Raw genomic sequence first — 16,513 nt, forward strand, 5'->3', positions numbered from 1 at the left:
GTTCATGTACAACTTTATGCCTTTGTTATTTATGTTTAAATTTTTTTTGCTCTATGTACAACTAAATTTTTTGCTTAAAATTATGATGTCTTAAGAAATCGGTTATTTTTGATTAAAAAAAAGAAATGGGTTACTTTACCTATGCTCCAGATAGGCCCTGGGCGTCAGCATAGAGAAGTTTTGGTGGGCTTTGTGGCTGTGGTTATTCTTTTGCCATTTTGTCATTCGTTGTATTTGTGTTATACGATCCATCCTTCCCTCTTTTTTATTAGATGACAGTTTAGATTGTGCGAATAGATAAATAAAATATTTATTTTTTATATTTTATTTGTATAATTTGATTAATAGTAAAATATACCACAAATACAAATGGTTATTTAAATAAAAGTTAATAATTTTTACATTGAAAACTAATAACATAATTTAGTTTGAAATAAATCCTTTTTTTTCTAAAACATTATATAAAAAGAAACAAAAAGAATATATAAGATATTAAGAACTTAGGAAATGGACTTGTATAGTAAAAGAATTATAAAGGGAAAATTGCATAAAAAAAATTAAAGTGGTGTTCATTGACACTTTAAACCTCCAATTTTTTTTATACTAACACTTTAAATTTCCAATTTGACGTTTTTATCAGAAAAAAATATTTAATTTGGCTTAGTTATTCATCAACATTTACAGGTAAATATAGGTAAATATTTGTTGTGAATGCAAATAAAGTCTAACAATGGAAGTTTAGACAAATAATTTCTAGTATATAAAGAGATGTTTAATTCTGATTAGTATGAGTTTTTTGGAAAAGAGTCCAAAACCAAATCCATGTGGGCTTTGTCTTCGGGTCCAAAATGTACAATATCGTACTAGTCGGATAATATAGAGTTTGGACATGGATTTGTAAAAGGCTAATAATTGGTATCCGAGCCGGGATGACGAAAACCTGTAAAAAAACCAAAATATCCTTCAAGTTTGAATTGCTCCATCTTCGATGAAAAATGAGGAACGTAGCATAAGCTAGTCAAAGATCCTGAAAGTTTCGGTTGTGGAAAGAGAATCTTCAAGGTGACTTCGCGATTAAATAGTGCCATAGACTTATATCGAAAGTCTCTCCCTAACGACGGTACAAGATTAGGTGAATATTTCTAATGGTGCCGCAATGATTATGTGGTGAATGTCCTCTTACGTAGATAAATTCTAATGGTGTAACAAGGGTTAAGTGAAGAGTTCCATTGGTGACTACGGCGGTATAAGATGTGTGCCAGGTTTCGCTGGAGGTTGAAAACCAAAAGTTCATGTGGTACTTGGTCTGAGAGGAGGTTTGTTGTGAATGCAAACAAAGTCCCACATTAGAAGTTTAGACAAATAATGTTTTTACTATAAAGAGATGTCAAACTCTAATTAGTATGTGACCTTTTGGGAAGGAGTCCAAAACCAAATCCAGGCGGGCTTTGCCTTCGAACCCAAAATGGACAATATCGTACTAGTCGGACAATGTAGAGTTGGACATGGATTTGTAAAAGCCTAACAATATTGATGATATGTCACTTTTCTAACAAAAATAAATAAAATTAAAATATTAGAAGATTAAATAAAAAGGATAAATTAATTATTTTTAAAAAACTAATCATGATTGTTTTAAAAAAAAATTTAAAACTAAAAGATATTCAAATAATTTTTAGAAAGTTTCTAAAATTTTTAAAAAAACAAATTTGAAAAAAATCAAGTAAAATTGTTAAACTTAAAATATTCAAAAGGAAAAAACAAACCTTTAAAATCTAAATTGTCTAAAATTAAATAACTGAATTTTTTCAATTTCAAGTAAAACTGTTACACTTATAATAGCACTCAAAAAGGAAAAGGAAAAACTTAAGATTTTTAAGTTTTAAAAAACAATTCAAGTAATGATTTATTATAAATTTAAAAGTTGTTATTACTTTACTTTCTTAACAATTTAAAATTTCTGAAGGTTTGTATTTTTCTTTTTGAGTATTATAAGTTTAACAGTTTTACTTGATTTTTAAATTCATTTTTTAATTTTAGAAAATTTATAAATATTATTTGAATATTTTGTTTTAAGAACTTTTTCAAAAGATTATAATTTTATTTTTAAAAGTATGTAATTTTCTATTTTTTCCAATTTTCTGGTTTTATGTATTTAATTAGTTTTATTTTTTATTTATTAGAAAATTAACACATTATCAATTTTTACCCGTAAATGAATAGTTCTGGTCACTTTTTGACCTGATGAATAAATACGTCAAATTGAATATTTTTTGTTAGGGTGGGCTTTCGGGTTCGAATTGGGTATTTCAGATTTTTGGATTTTCGGTATAGGGATATAAAACCTGTTCGGGTATTTTTCTATTTCAGGTCAGGTTTGATTATTTTTAATTCGGGTTCGGTTATTTCGGATCGGGTTCGGATATTCAGATTTTGAAAGAATTTTTTTTTTTTAAGTTTCTTATATTTAAAAATTTAGCTTTCGATTAACTGATATTTTATTTTTAATTGATTGATTAATTAATAGATTTAGAGATAACATTCCAAAAAATAAATAGACATTAATTTGTCTATTGTTTCTAAAATTTGGATGTAACTTTTGTTAATATATAAAACAAAAATTTGATATTCATTTTAATTGAATGTCAAATTCTCAGTAACTATATGTATATTATATGATCTTAAAGTATGTGTAGCATCAATATAAATATTTCAAATAAAATGAGAGATGTAAGTTAAAAATATAAGGGTAAGTATACATATGTTCTATTATCTTCGGATATACATTTGGATTTAGATTTTACCTGTTCGGATTCGGATATCCAATTTCTCTTAAATTACTATCCGTTCATGTATTTTGCTATTTCGTTCAGATTTTGGTTTGAGTTTTTTCCGGATCGGGTTCAGATACGGTCCAGATAGCAGGTAAAATGTCCACTCCTGTTTTTTTGTGATATAAATGTCAAATTAAAAATTTAAAGTACTAATGAAAATTTTTAAAGATTTACAGTGTTAGTGAGTACTATAACTTTTATGCGATTCTCACGAACTATAAGTGTCTTTTTTTTTTTTGAAAATTAACTATAAGTGTCTTCGCTTGTAATAAAATGTAATCTTCGCTCCTTAATTCCTTATAATTATTGTTTTTTTACAAAACCAGAAGGTGATGATGGTAAAATGATGACATGTCAGTTATATGATCATCATTTTTTTCTGAACTACATATGATCAACTTTGTGGCACATTTCCATGCTTTTGCACCGACTAATTTAACATAGGGTCAATTTGCTGGATATTCATAAGGAGCACATAAATGAAGAATATAGTCATACTACAGTTATATCTCTTTGATATGAAAGGTTATGTTCAAAATGGACAGTTCTCTCCTTTATAGTGCGTGCGCATGGGAAAAATGTACAAAATGAAAAAATGCGAACCATAGACTATACTATATTCAACGTAGAATTGTCATATTATCAGACACACAAATGGCTTATAATTACAATATATTTAAACTCCCTATTTCTTATTGCACAAGTTCCAATTGGTGTAGAGTACTTTTTGTAAACCCAAAATCCTAAACCCAAACCATATACCCTAAATCCTAAACCCAAAACCCAAACCATATACTCTAAACTCAAATCCTAAACCCTAAACCCAAACCATATATCCTAAACCCTAAACCCAAACCATATATCATATATCGTAAACCCTAAACTCAAATCCTAAATCCTAAACTCAACTCCTAAACCCTAAACCCAAACCATATACCCTAAACCCTAAACCCAAACTCTGAACCCTGAACCCATACCATATACCCTAAACCCTAAACCCAAACTCTGAACCCTGAACCCATACCATATACCCTAAACCCAATCTATTCTATGTTATCAAATAGAATAGTACAACACAATAGTAACTGTTTATCTTCTCCAAAAGTTTTCTTCTCTAGTCGTCGTCATTTCTACTTTTTCTTAATGACTCTTGTTCATAATTTCATTCTTCAGATAAATTATATATGATGTGATACAGTTCCGTTCCATTTGTAATTCTTACCACAACAAACAGAATACTAAAAAAATATTGTCTATGACCAAAAAAAATCATTTGTGCAATGAAACACACGCGCAGGATAATTTTGTCATTAACACATAATATACAGAGAATATTATAGCCATCAACTTCTTATGGATATAGAGTTAATATTTTTTCTACTATGTACATGGCTCCAAATTTCTCTTTAACATAAATATTTTTGATAAAATATTTTAACATAAATATTTCCTTTACTTTTGCATGCATATTTGCATCATCATCATCATCTCGTAAGAATCCATATTTTCATCTATGTTGGATAAATTAATTTAAGTATTCACAATAAATGATATGCACTACATATTATGCACATTGGTATGTCGTAACTTATTTTTTAATTAAAACGCCAAATTTTAGCAAAAAAAAAACTTATTAAAACTCATTTAACGAAAGACATATAAACGCTAAATAAGAGTTAATTTCATGATGGAGTCATCTATAGTGAGAAATGTTGATAAAATTTTATTTCATGAGATGATTATTCTTTCGAAAAATAATAAGATAAACAAATAGAGCACCAAACACAGTTTTGCTCTGGCGCCTGAGACCGAACACCGTTACCTGGCCATGACCCACCTTCAGGTGTGCGTCCGCGCCACTAAAGGTTCGGTTTCTAGTCTGGACCATCACGGTAGGGTCAGGATACTCGGTTATAAAAAACACAGTTTTGCATAAATTTTTCTCTTTTTACTATATAAAATCCCAGTCAACTATTATTTTAGTTTCGTTATTAGCTTACCGGCCACTTTCGTTGGACTAGATTACTGTACCTGAAATACAATAGCAAGGTCTTGTATTAATTTTTGGTAAAAGAAGTTTTTTGTTAACAGTTTTAAGATTTGTCTCAATTAATAGTATATGTTTCGCTAAAATAGAGCTTACCGGGAGAAGAAAAAAACACAGCTTATTTCTAATGACGAAAACTTACTGTATATACTATTCGGATGCATTAGGTTGCATGGAAATTCGGATGAAGCTGTATTTCATGTTTTAGAAAAGTTTCAGAATCTGAATCTTTTGGAAACCCATGAAAATTTACTAGAAACTCATTTTTTAGAAAATTTTGTTTTGAAAACTCAATGGAAACTTGCGTTTCTAATTTAAAAACTTGTGATTCTGTCTTGAAAACATGAAAGGCTTTTTAAACAAATTTTATAACTTTAACTTTATTTTGAGATAAGCTACTTAATATTTAAGTATTGAATATCTGCTAAATTAAAATTAATATGATTTTGATGTCTATTATTTAACATAAAAATTTATTTGTTGATTTATATTCTTAAATACACCAGACAAAGAAAATAATTGTTAATTATTCATGTATATATATATATATACACATACATATTTATAATGTTTCCAAAATGTTTCCATTCTTACAAAATTTAAAAATCACGTATCCACGTTTCGAAACGTTTCGTTTCCACATGTTTGTTTCCGATTCTACGCAACAATGCAGCATTACTAATTTACTAGCCCATAACTTTCTTTTTGCATATTGAACAAATGATCCATACTTTTTGAGAAAATGTTAACAAAACTGGCTATCCATACTTGGTGTTAATTGACATAATTCCCAAACCATCTATAACTATTTTTTTTGGATAAACCCTACTGACTGATCTGGTCGGCTCTGGGAGAAATGCACTGACCCGAATTTGAAATACTTTTCGATTAATTTCATGGAAGAATCGATCATCTTCTACGATCTACCATGTAAACTACTTGAACCGGATCCACTGACCAAGTATCTATAACTAACCTTAATTTAGGCTCAATTGAAGTGTTCTTCACGTGTTAAGATGTAGTGTTTTTAGGAGATTTTAATCAATCAAAAACCCTAAATCGGGTTAATATTTTGAAAACATAAGTTGTTTATTTTCTTTTGATAAATTCTATATTAACTACGTTGAAGTTTCTATTACTTGCGTTTGATAATTTTTTATATCAGAAATTAATTAAGATACTTGATACATGCTGTACTTAGATCTTTAATTACAGCTTGGTGATGATAAATCATATATCAACTAACTCTTTCATTACATACATCAACCTGATAGAGCTCGCGAAGTCCCAAAGAATTCAATTTCATCTTATATTTCTGTTCTATTATTTTTTAACTAGATTTGTGGCATATTAGTGATTAACTTGAGAACAAAACCCAATACTGTAAAACTATCAGATTTCGAATTCCGATTATTGAAAAAATAATATTTCAGCATCGTCAGAGACATGAAATTGACACGTAGACCGAAAACGTAAACTGTTACACGTAGTTTATTTAGACTCATTTCTGTAGGGATCAAAATATCTTTATATAATTTTAAAAATATATATTATTTTCAGTTTCTGAGTGTTTTTTCATTGTGTTTTTAAAGATTTTTATTTTCATTGTTCTTTTACTGAATACTGACATCAAGTAATCAAATGAAAAAAAAATGAAAATTTGGCATTTTGTCAGAAAAAAATTGGCATCCACGAAAACATTGAGCAAGTTGAATCCTAACCATTATTTTTTTTTAGAAAAAAAAACAAGAAAACAAATTCGAAGAAGGAAGCAATAACTAAGGTGAAGTTGTAACAGCGACTAGATAAATTTCCAAATAACTTTTTTTTTAAACATTTCCAAAGCACTTTCTTTTTTTTTTTTTTTTTTTTTTGAAAAAGGCATTCATATTTAAATTGCAAAAGAGAAATAAAAGAGTTTACAAGCCTAAGCTATAGTTAACCGGCCCAAGCCATTTATAAGCATACAACCCAATAAGAGAACCCATAGTTTAAGATCAGAACCCATTAAGCCCAATAGAGAAAGACAAGATCGATAGAATCTATGAGGCATTCCTAGTTAGATGATCGTTGGAGAGCCAAAGTTGGAGGAGACGAGAAGACAAAGCAGGGGAGCCGACCCTGAAGCTAAGCAATCGCTCCTTGATTTGTCTACAAACAATAGTGATTAGAGAGTCTGCTGTTCGGGATTGGTTAGAATGAAGCCTTTTATTCCTCTCCTGCCAAATCCAATAAATGACCGCTTGCCAAGCCAACAAGGTGATTCTACCAGAGTGTTTGTTCCCTGCCAGAGACTGCATCTGAACAAGAGTTTGATTCCAGTGACAAGTAGGAGTTATCGAGCATCTTCTTGCTATCGGATCCCAGATTGACCAAGTAAAAGCGCATTCAAAGAACAGGTGATCACGCGATTCAGGGCAGGAGCTACAAAGGAGGCAGGTCGCATCGACCGGGAGACCCCATTGTAGAAGTCTATCACGTGTAGGGCTCCGATTCAGAGTGAAGAGCCAAGTGAGGAAGTTATGTTTAGGGATCCCTTTGGAGAACCAAACTGCTTTTGCCCAAGGTACTGTTGCCACCTCACCTCTAAGCTTTCGATAAACATGAGCAGTCTGATATTTCGAACTGATCATGTCATCAATTGCCCATTCATAGGAATCCGGAGAATCCGAGAGAGAAAGTGTAGTAAGGAAGACGTGGAGAGCAAGATGGTTATCTGTTCTTGCTGGAGGAAGATGCCAATTCCCTTCAGAGTATAGGTCAGCTACAGACGCAGTTATAGGGATCCCTTGGCGAGAGCCGAGGCCCGATAGGAGATGAGCCTCCAGCGATCCAAATGGGGTCCAGTTGTCAGTCCAGAATCTACAATGCAAACCATTACCCACACGCACTTTTATCCAGCCGTAGACTTCACCTCTAAGCTTGATTAGCTTATTAGCAAGCCACGAGTTGTTCCTGTGAGGCCTCACTGTCCAGAAATTAGAGAGAGAGCCATCCAGTACCTCAGTAATGTACCACGCCACCCAAACAGAGCCCGCCTGAAAGAACAACATCCAGATAAGTTTCAAACACGAAGCTTTATTCCACAATCCCAAGTCCTTAATTCCTAATCCTCCACATTCTTTTGGCTTTGTTACAGTTTCCCAGGATACTTTGGCCGAGTGATGTCCTTCCGTGTTCCCTTTCCAGAGAAAGTGTCCACATAGAGAATTGATTTTGTTGATGCAAGCTTTAGGGAGTAAGAAGGAAGCACACCAGAAGTTAGTTATCCCTGCAATCACTGTTTTAATGAGGAGCAGACGGCCCGCAAACGATAGAGTCTTGACACTCCAAGAGTTAAACTTCGCCCTTATTTGTTGTATCAGAACTTCGCAGTTGGCAAGGCTGAGCTTCTTGGTGCAGAGAGGAACTCCTAGGTACCGAACCGGCAGAATCCCACTAGGCATACCAGTAGAAGCTTTGATGGTGTCAATTTCATGTTGCGACAGGCCCGATGAGAAGAAGGAAGATTTCTGCCTACTCACTGCCAGACCCGACCTGCGCTCAAATTCATCCAAAACTTGCAAAACATTCTGAACAGAGTCTATTGATCCATCTATGAAGATAAGTAGATCATCAGCAAAGCAAAGATGAGTTAGGCGGGAAGAGCTACACCTCGAGTGGTACTGGATTCTCATCTCGGCAGCAGCTTTGTTCAGCATAAGAGAGAGGACGTTCATAGCAATGACAAAGAGGTAAGGAGACAAAGGGTCACCCTGCCTTAATCCTCTTTTACCTTTGAAGTACCCTTGAACCATCCCATTATAACCTATCATGTAGCTTGGTGTACAGATGCATGCTCGTAGCCAAGAGAGCAGCTGTTGCGGGATTTGCAGACCTTCCAAGCAGTTGAAGAGGAACTCCCATGAAAGCGTGTCAAAAGCCTTGGCAATATCAACCTTAATGGTGATTTTCTTTGTCCCCGTTCTCCTATGGTAACCATTGACCAGTTCACCCGCCAGAATGGTGTTTTCAATTAAGAGCCTATTTTTTACAAAGGCTGTTTGATTAGGGACAATCAAGTCAGGCAGAATGGGTTTAAGTCTCCGAACTAACAAGCGAGCAACAACTTTGTAGAGGGTGTTGAGGCAGCTTATCGGACGGTATTGAGAGATCGAGGACGCGCCCGGATGCTTAGGGACTAGCGACAGGATAGTAGAGTTGGAGGCCGCCGGCATGAACGAGGAGCTGAAAAAATGAGCAACTGAGTCTAGAACCTCGTGGCTTAGAAATCCCCAGGAAGCCTTGAAGAAAGCAGACGTTAACCCATCAGGCCCAGGAGCCTTGTTGGGATTGAGCTTGAAGAGTAGCTTTGTGACTTCCTCAGCAGAAGGGACAGAGACCAACTGCTGCAGCTGAGCAGGATTCGGAGAGAAGTTGATTAGTTCAGTTATCCATTCTGCTGGAGTAGGAAGAGACTGTGGAGGCAGTACTGCAGGACCAAGGATGTTTTGGAAATGTGCGATAGCGTGGGCACTCATCAGAAGCGGATCAGAGATGATAGTTCCAGTTGGAAGGAGAAATGATCTGATTGAGTTGTAACTGGTTCTCGTCTGAAAGATACGGAAGAAGTAGGTGGTGTTCTGGTCGCCTTCAAGTAGCCAGTTGATGCGAGATTTCTGGCGAAAATAAGCTTCTTCTATCTCTCTCAGGAACACCCACTTCTCATGCAACTGGCGCTCCTGCAAGAAATTTTCAGTAGTAGGAAACTCCAAAGCTTGTACCTGCGCAGCTTGCAACAAACGGTTAGCATCTAAAACTCTCTTTTGAATATTGGAATAATTCTCACGATTTATCTGTTTAAGCACTCCTTTTATGATTTTTAGTTTCCAGCAAAACCTGGTGAAGTTCTCAGCCGCGTCTCCGAGCCGACTCCACGCCTCATTAACCAACTGGTGAAAGTGTGGGTGTTTGGTTAGGTAATTAAAGAAGCGGAAGGGTTTAGTGCCAGCTTGGGGTAATTGGTTGGAGAGATTTGTGAGACAGGGGCTGTGGTCAGAAAAAAGCGAAGGAAGGAATTGGGTGGAGACGTTAGGGAAGAGGGAGATGAAGGTAGAGTTGACAAGTAGGCGGTCAAGTTTCTTAGCTATAGGGGATTCAGGACAGTGGTTACTCCAAGTGAAGACAGGTCCAAGATAACGGAGGTCAAACATTTCGATTTGTTGCAAGCAATCGCGAAACTCAGTCATCTGAGAGGAAGTCACATTTACTTCAGGGAGAGAGTGCTCAGAGTAGTGGATAATTTCATTAAAGTCACCCCCAATCATCCAAGGCAGAGATTGGAGAGCCAAACTCTGTTGAATCTGGAGAAGTTCCACCCACAAGTCTGCTCGTTCAGCGCGGAGGTTAGCGCCATAAACTGCAGTCTAAAGGAAAGGGGAGGACCGTGGAAACTGGACTTCACAAGTGATGGTTTGGCGAGTTTGCTGCAACATCCTGACTTTGACTCCATCCTTCCAAATGATTATGATTCTTCCATCGTCGTCAGAAAAGTGATTGGAAACAAAGTCCCAACCACGACAAAGAGTAGACATAAGAGGGCCAAGGTTCTGATCTTTGATATGGGTCTCCAAAATAACTCCAAAAGATGGCCGATAAGTAGTAAGCCAATTAATAAAGGGTGTATGCTTAGCCGGGTCATTTAGACCGCGGACATTCCAAAAAAATAGGTTTGTACACATCAGGAAATAGGGAGAGACTCTTCACCCGAAGGCGTCGAATCTAGGGAGGCCAAAATAGAAAAGGGGTTAGGGTGAGTTACTGAAGGAATGGAAATGGATGAAAAGGAGGGGCGAGGGGAAGGGAGAGGAGGAGAATCAAAAGAGGGATCAGAGCGAGAGCGTTTTAAAGAGTGGAGAGGGGTATTAGAGGAAGGATCACGCTTAAAGAGACTAGGCGGAGCAGCCAACGCAACAATGTAGGGAAGGGAGGAGGAGGGAAAGGCAACTTTAGTAGGGCTACAAGGCTGAGATTGGGAGGCAGAGGGGATAAAGGAGCCAGAGGTAGCTAAGGGGGCAAGGAAGGGGGGGATAGAACCAAAAGTAGCAAAGGATAGGGGGGGACGGCTTTAAGAGGGGGAGGATTTTTTTAAAAATGGCTTAGAGGGAGTACGGGGTTTAAGAGAGGACTTAGGAGGCACAACAGAGGACTTTGGTGGGATAGTAGCTGAAAAGGTTAAAGGGGGGGGGGGGGGCAGGGGTGAAGGTATTGGAACAGCAGCAGTTGGAGGAACAATGGAGAGAGATGGAGAGGGGGAAGATGAATTGGCAGGGGTAGAGGAGGAAGAGGGTTTAGAAGCTGGGTTGGGGGTAGCTGTTTTGGTGGAGGGGGAGGTTTTTTGTGGCTAGGGACAGGCTTGGGAGGAGGCGGAAGATGGAGACAGTTTTTCACAATGTGCCCCATTTCTTTACAGTGAGAGCAAGTGGGAGGCAACCAAGGGTAAGAGACAAGCACTTCCACAGCTTCACCAGATTGCCTTGTGAACTCAACAATGTCTGGAGGAGGCACTGTCAGGTCCAACTCAACCTTTACATGAGATAAGGTGAGGCTAACAAGGTTCTTGGTAAAGTCATCTGTTTCTTTCGGTTCACCCACGAGACCCGCGACAAGGCTGAGACCCTCTTGATGTCGCAGATCCAACGGAACGCCTGTTAAGTGAGCCCAAATTTGCATTGACTTGAAGGACGGCGGGGAGTTGGTTTGATCAGAGTTCCATTGTCTTGTGTGGAACATTGAATCACCAACATACCAGTATCCTTTTTCTAGAATTTTCTGCTTTAAGTAGTCACTTGAGATCCTTACCAAAACCGTCCTAGAGATAGGATTGTTATGAATCTCTAGCTTCTTTCCTTTACCCCATAAGTGGTTTAGGACACTTTGAATTTGACTGTAAGGAGGAGGCCTTCCATTGAAGATGCAGACAATAAAGTCTTTATGAAGCTCTGCACCTTTCTTGAAGACTTCATCGGGAATGAGCACAGTAGGCCTTCCATTGGGGGAGATTGTTACCGGAGCCAGACGTGAGAGCGACCTGTCTTCAAAACGTCGGATCCGTTCGACAAGAGGAGCAGGGTTTACTATAGCAGGAGGTTGAGATTGTGGCAGGGATGGAGGAATCACAGCCGATACAGGTGAGACTGTGGTGGGGGAGGAGTCAGATGAGCTTTGGATAGGGTTTTGGATAGGAGTTTGGTTGAGCGAGTTCACGGAGGGAGTAGAAACAGAAACAGAGCTGGCTCTGTTAGTGAGAAGAGGGGAACTGGATTTTGGATCCAGCACAGTAAAAGTAGCTTCCAGAGCTACAGTTTCATCCGCTACAGTGATTGCAGATGTAGATCTGGTTTGCTGCTGAACAGGTTGAGCCTGAACCATCGAGACATCACTAACCAAGCCTAGAGGAGAGGCATTGGAAGTAGTAGAGGGAACAGGAACATGGGGGGAAGTCGTGGGGCGAGAGGATAAGGTTACAGAGGGAGAGAGAGGAGGGTAGTTGGCTAAGGAAAGGGTGGAAGACGGATCGGGAGGGTCAGGGGGAAGGGGTGGGATACGCTTATCACCAGCATCCAAAGCACTTTCGACCATACCTTTAGGTTTCGCACGCAAATTTCGCGCCATACGCATAACGTATATCTGTACTAATTAATTGGTAATCTTATCACAAAACATGATTATTTTGTATGTAACGATAATTACGTGATCTTTTGTGGTTGTAAATCGATAAGAATATATGTATGGGCGAGGACTTAACGTTTCCTTTTATGTCCCATCATCCATGCATGCATGGTAGGATGTATTAGGCCATATTTATTGGAGAGTTGTTAGAAAAAAAATTTAGTATTACGCTAAATTTCTACTTTAAAAACTCTGCAATAAACATGTCCGTATGTGACTTGATGCAGTATCTTTTATAATATAAAACAAAAGTCAGTTGATGATTCTTTGCTTGAGACGTATTTTTACCATTTTTATTTGCAAATTATTAGTTTTCAGAAATTGAATTAGTTGCTCAAAAATATTGATAACAAATGAACCGTTCACTTAATCAGGCCATTTACCACTTCACGATCTTTATTATTATTTTCTTGGTATTTCCAATCATATATCTTCCAAAAAATAATCAGAGAATCAGTCAAGAAACATTCCATAACAAAACAAAACGTGAAGCCAGAGGAACAGAAATATCAAAGAATTTGAAAACATTCATTCTCCTTGAGAAGACAAGTGATAATTGATTCTACAGTTTCGTTGATTTCTTCATGTATGGTTGCGTCACATAATTTCCAGGTGGGGCAATGGGAGGAACATGGGGTGGCTGATGGTTTTCATTTTACTTTTTTTATCATTTCTCATTCCGATTCATTTGCAAAGCTTAATGTCTGAGTCAATAATCGAGCTTACCTTTACAAGTTGTGTTTACCTTTATTTGTAGACAAAATTTTAAGCGAAAATCAAACCAACAAAAGAATATTCATCAACGAGGGCTGGCTTGAAAAGAAGAAGGAATCAAAGAGAATTTTTTTTTTCAAGACGATGGCAGAAGGTTTCTATAGCTCCGTCATAGGCTTATTTGATTCGTTTTGTTTCTCTTTCTTTGATTTGATTTACTTCTGATTTCGTAGTTTATTTGATTGCCAATTTATTTTAAATTTCCCAAAGTTTTTTTTTTTTTGAACAAACCTTCATTAGATTACTTAATTAACTCAAACAGAGTACAGGAGATTCGACAGGCTTAATTTAGCTAAAGCATCAGCTTCAGTATTGTTTAGCCTTGGAACATAATGGAAAGAAACATACTGAAAGGAAATAACATAGAAGTTCAATATCAAATAGGACACCTTGTGCCTCAATAGCGTTCTTCTTGTTCTTGATGGTGGAGATTAGGGACTGTGAATCTGACCAAATGGTGAGCGTTCGTAGTCCCATTCTGACTGCTTCCAAGAGAGCAGTTTTAATCGCTATAGCTTCTGCTACGAAAGCAGAGCCGACAAAGCAGCAATTTGCAGACTTCCGGTGAAATGTGGTGCTGTTGTATGGGTCCTTGAATATGCAACCGAAGCCTCCTCCTCTTGTGGTTGCATTCCAAGCAGCGTCAACAAAGCAAGGAACCGGGGTGACACTTCCACAGGCACGTGGTACTCGACTAAAGATTGGGACTCTGTTTGTGGCTGGTGCTGGTGTTGGTTTTGTTTGCACAGGTTGAGCTGCTTGCCAGAGTCTCGCTTCTTTGATTGCTAGGGTAGCCACTTCCTGTTCAGTCAAAACCAGATTTTCAAAAAGCAATTTATTTCTTGCAGTCCAGAGGTACCACAAGACCCACGGGAAAAGGTCAGTAGCACTCAAACCAGTCGGTGGGAGGTTTATCATGCGACTACAAGCAGAGAGTAAGGAAGCAGGTGTGGATATGGAGCTCGGGTCTGGCTTCAGGAGAGCAGGGATCAGGTCCCATACTCGGGAGGCATCGAGAATTTTTTTTTTCAAGACGATGGCAGAAGGTTTTTATTATTCTTTTATATACCTCCAATAGATTTGAAAAGACAAAAGCTTCGGTTCGATTGAACCATTTAAAAAAGTAATTGAAAAATCTACTGCAGATATTGACGACGGATCTTACCAGCTTCAATCGTTGCTGGTTTCTTATATGATGGTAATGGAGTTTTTGCTGCAAACTATTTCTACTTCAAAAGCAGCATCTATCAAATTCAATAAAATAGTAATCTCTTTGACTTTGTTATTATCAATAGAACATATAAAGAGTTGTCTTCTCCCAGTGGTTCCTATTTAAGTATTAAAAAAAAAGTGACAATCGTTTTCAATTTAATTTGAAGCGTGCTTTTTTGGATTATTACGAAAATTGTTTCTCTTGAGACTAAACTATTCCAAAGGTAAATATGGAGTTTTTTATTTGAAAATATTTATTCATCCATACGCAAGATGAATGTTAGTTTACTTTGGATTTTTATTAGTGTATCATTTTTCCACTTTTGTTTTGATACTTCTCATTGTTTAGAATTATTTACCTAAAAACCTCAATAATGCAATTCAGCATTTAAAAAATGAAGGAATAGCATCTAAAATCTTGAGTTCATCTGTTACAAAAAAAAATCCTGAGTTCATGAATGCTAATGGCTTCTTTTAACAATTCGGTGAGTTATTGCTTTTTAATCCTATAATTATCCATGATTATATTTCAGTTTATTTTGTGGATCTCCGCAACAAACATTTATAAAACTATTAAAACATTATTTATGAAACCATAACTGGTTAGATTTATTTTCAACATTGAAGTTTTTGAATGTTTTCAAAAGAAAAACAATATCAAATATAAAAAACCAATAAGAACCAAAAATGAGACGAACTGAGTATATGGACGTTCTCTTCTTTTTTGTATATGGAAGTTCTCTCTTTGGTTAATGTGTTTAATTGTAAAATTTTAATAATAATGTATTTAGTTGTTATAAATTTTAACATAGACGTTTCTTGAAAAGGTATGCTTTTATTTTAAAATATCACTAACTATTTAATCATACTTAATAAAATATTTATACTTTTTATAGATACACAAATATTTTATATTTAAACATTCATAATAATTAATATACTTATATTTTAACAAAAAATGTAACATTTATACCATTCGTATATTGTAAGTTTTTTGTATTAACATTATGTTAATGAATATAATGTGTTTTTCTCAAAAAAAAAATGAATATAATGTGTTCCTGCAAAAGAGGGGCCATAATACTAGTAGTTGATAAATTTACAGTTAAGAATTACATATTTTGTTTTCATGACCACGTGTAAAACTAAAGAACTAAACTATACATACAAGTCCTTGTATTTAGCTTATAGCTAAAATATCGATACACATCGACGAGATACTTATCCTTCTAATTAAGTATCCACATTTAAGCGATCTAATATGTATTTTTAAACAATAACGTATTCAGAATATATTACCAGATTCACAACGTGTTAAAATGCATATGTTGATTATTGACCACGTCTCTAGTTAGTAAAAATTAACAACTAAATGATTTGCACTTGATGCACTAACCTCACTTGTGCTGCCTAACAATTCAGTCTCGGTTTAATTACATTTGCAGATTGTACATATATATCAAAATGAAAAAGAACTATACATGATGCTCTTTTAACAAAATGATGTTTTTTGTTTATATTTTGTTATATGCTTGCTATATGTACGTAATTTAGATATTCATGTTCAAATGTTTTCATAATAATCATGATATATATATATATATATATATATATATATATATATATATATATATATATATATTTTAAACAGAATAAGAAAACTTAAAGTGTTACAAAAAAAAACCTTAAAAGTTCTTATGCATAGCAATAAAACTATGAGTTACACGAGCCAACACAATTATTCGTTTCTAAGCTAATGCTTTCTCTTGTTTGATTGAAAGTTATACATATGCAAAGCAGCGAAATATGAACAACATTGCAACAACTATGTGATTAAATACGCCAAACAAAGAAAGATGATGATGTTTGTTTCTACTGAAACTTTTCCTAAAGATATATACTACAACGGTAATATCAGCATCACGCACAAAATTAA

Source organism: Raphanus sativus, chromosome 7 (assembly GCF_000801105.2).
Source record: "Raphanus sativus cultivar WK10039 chromosome 7, ASM80110v3, whole genome shotgun sequence".
In the NCBI taxonomy this organism is placed as follows: domain Eukaryota; kingdom Viridiplantae; phylum Streptophyta; class Magnoliopsida; order Brassicales; family Brassicaceae; genus Raphanus; species Raphanus sativus.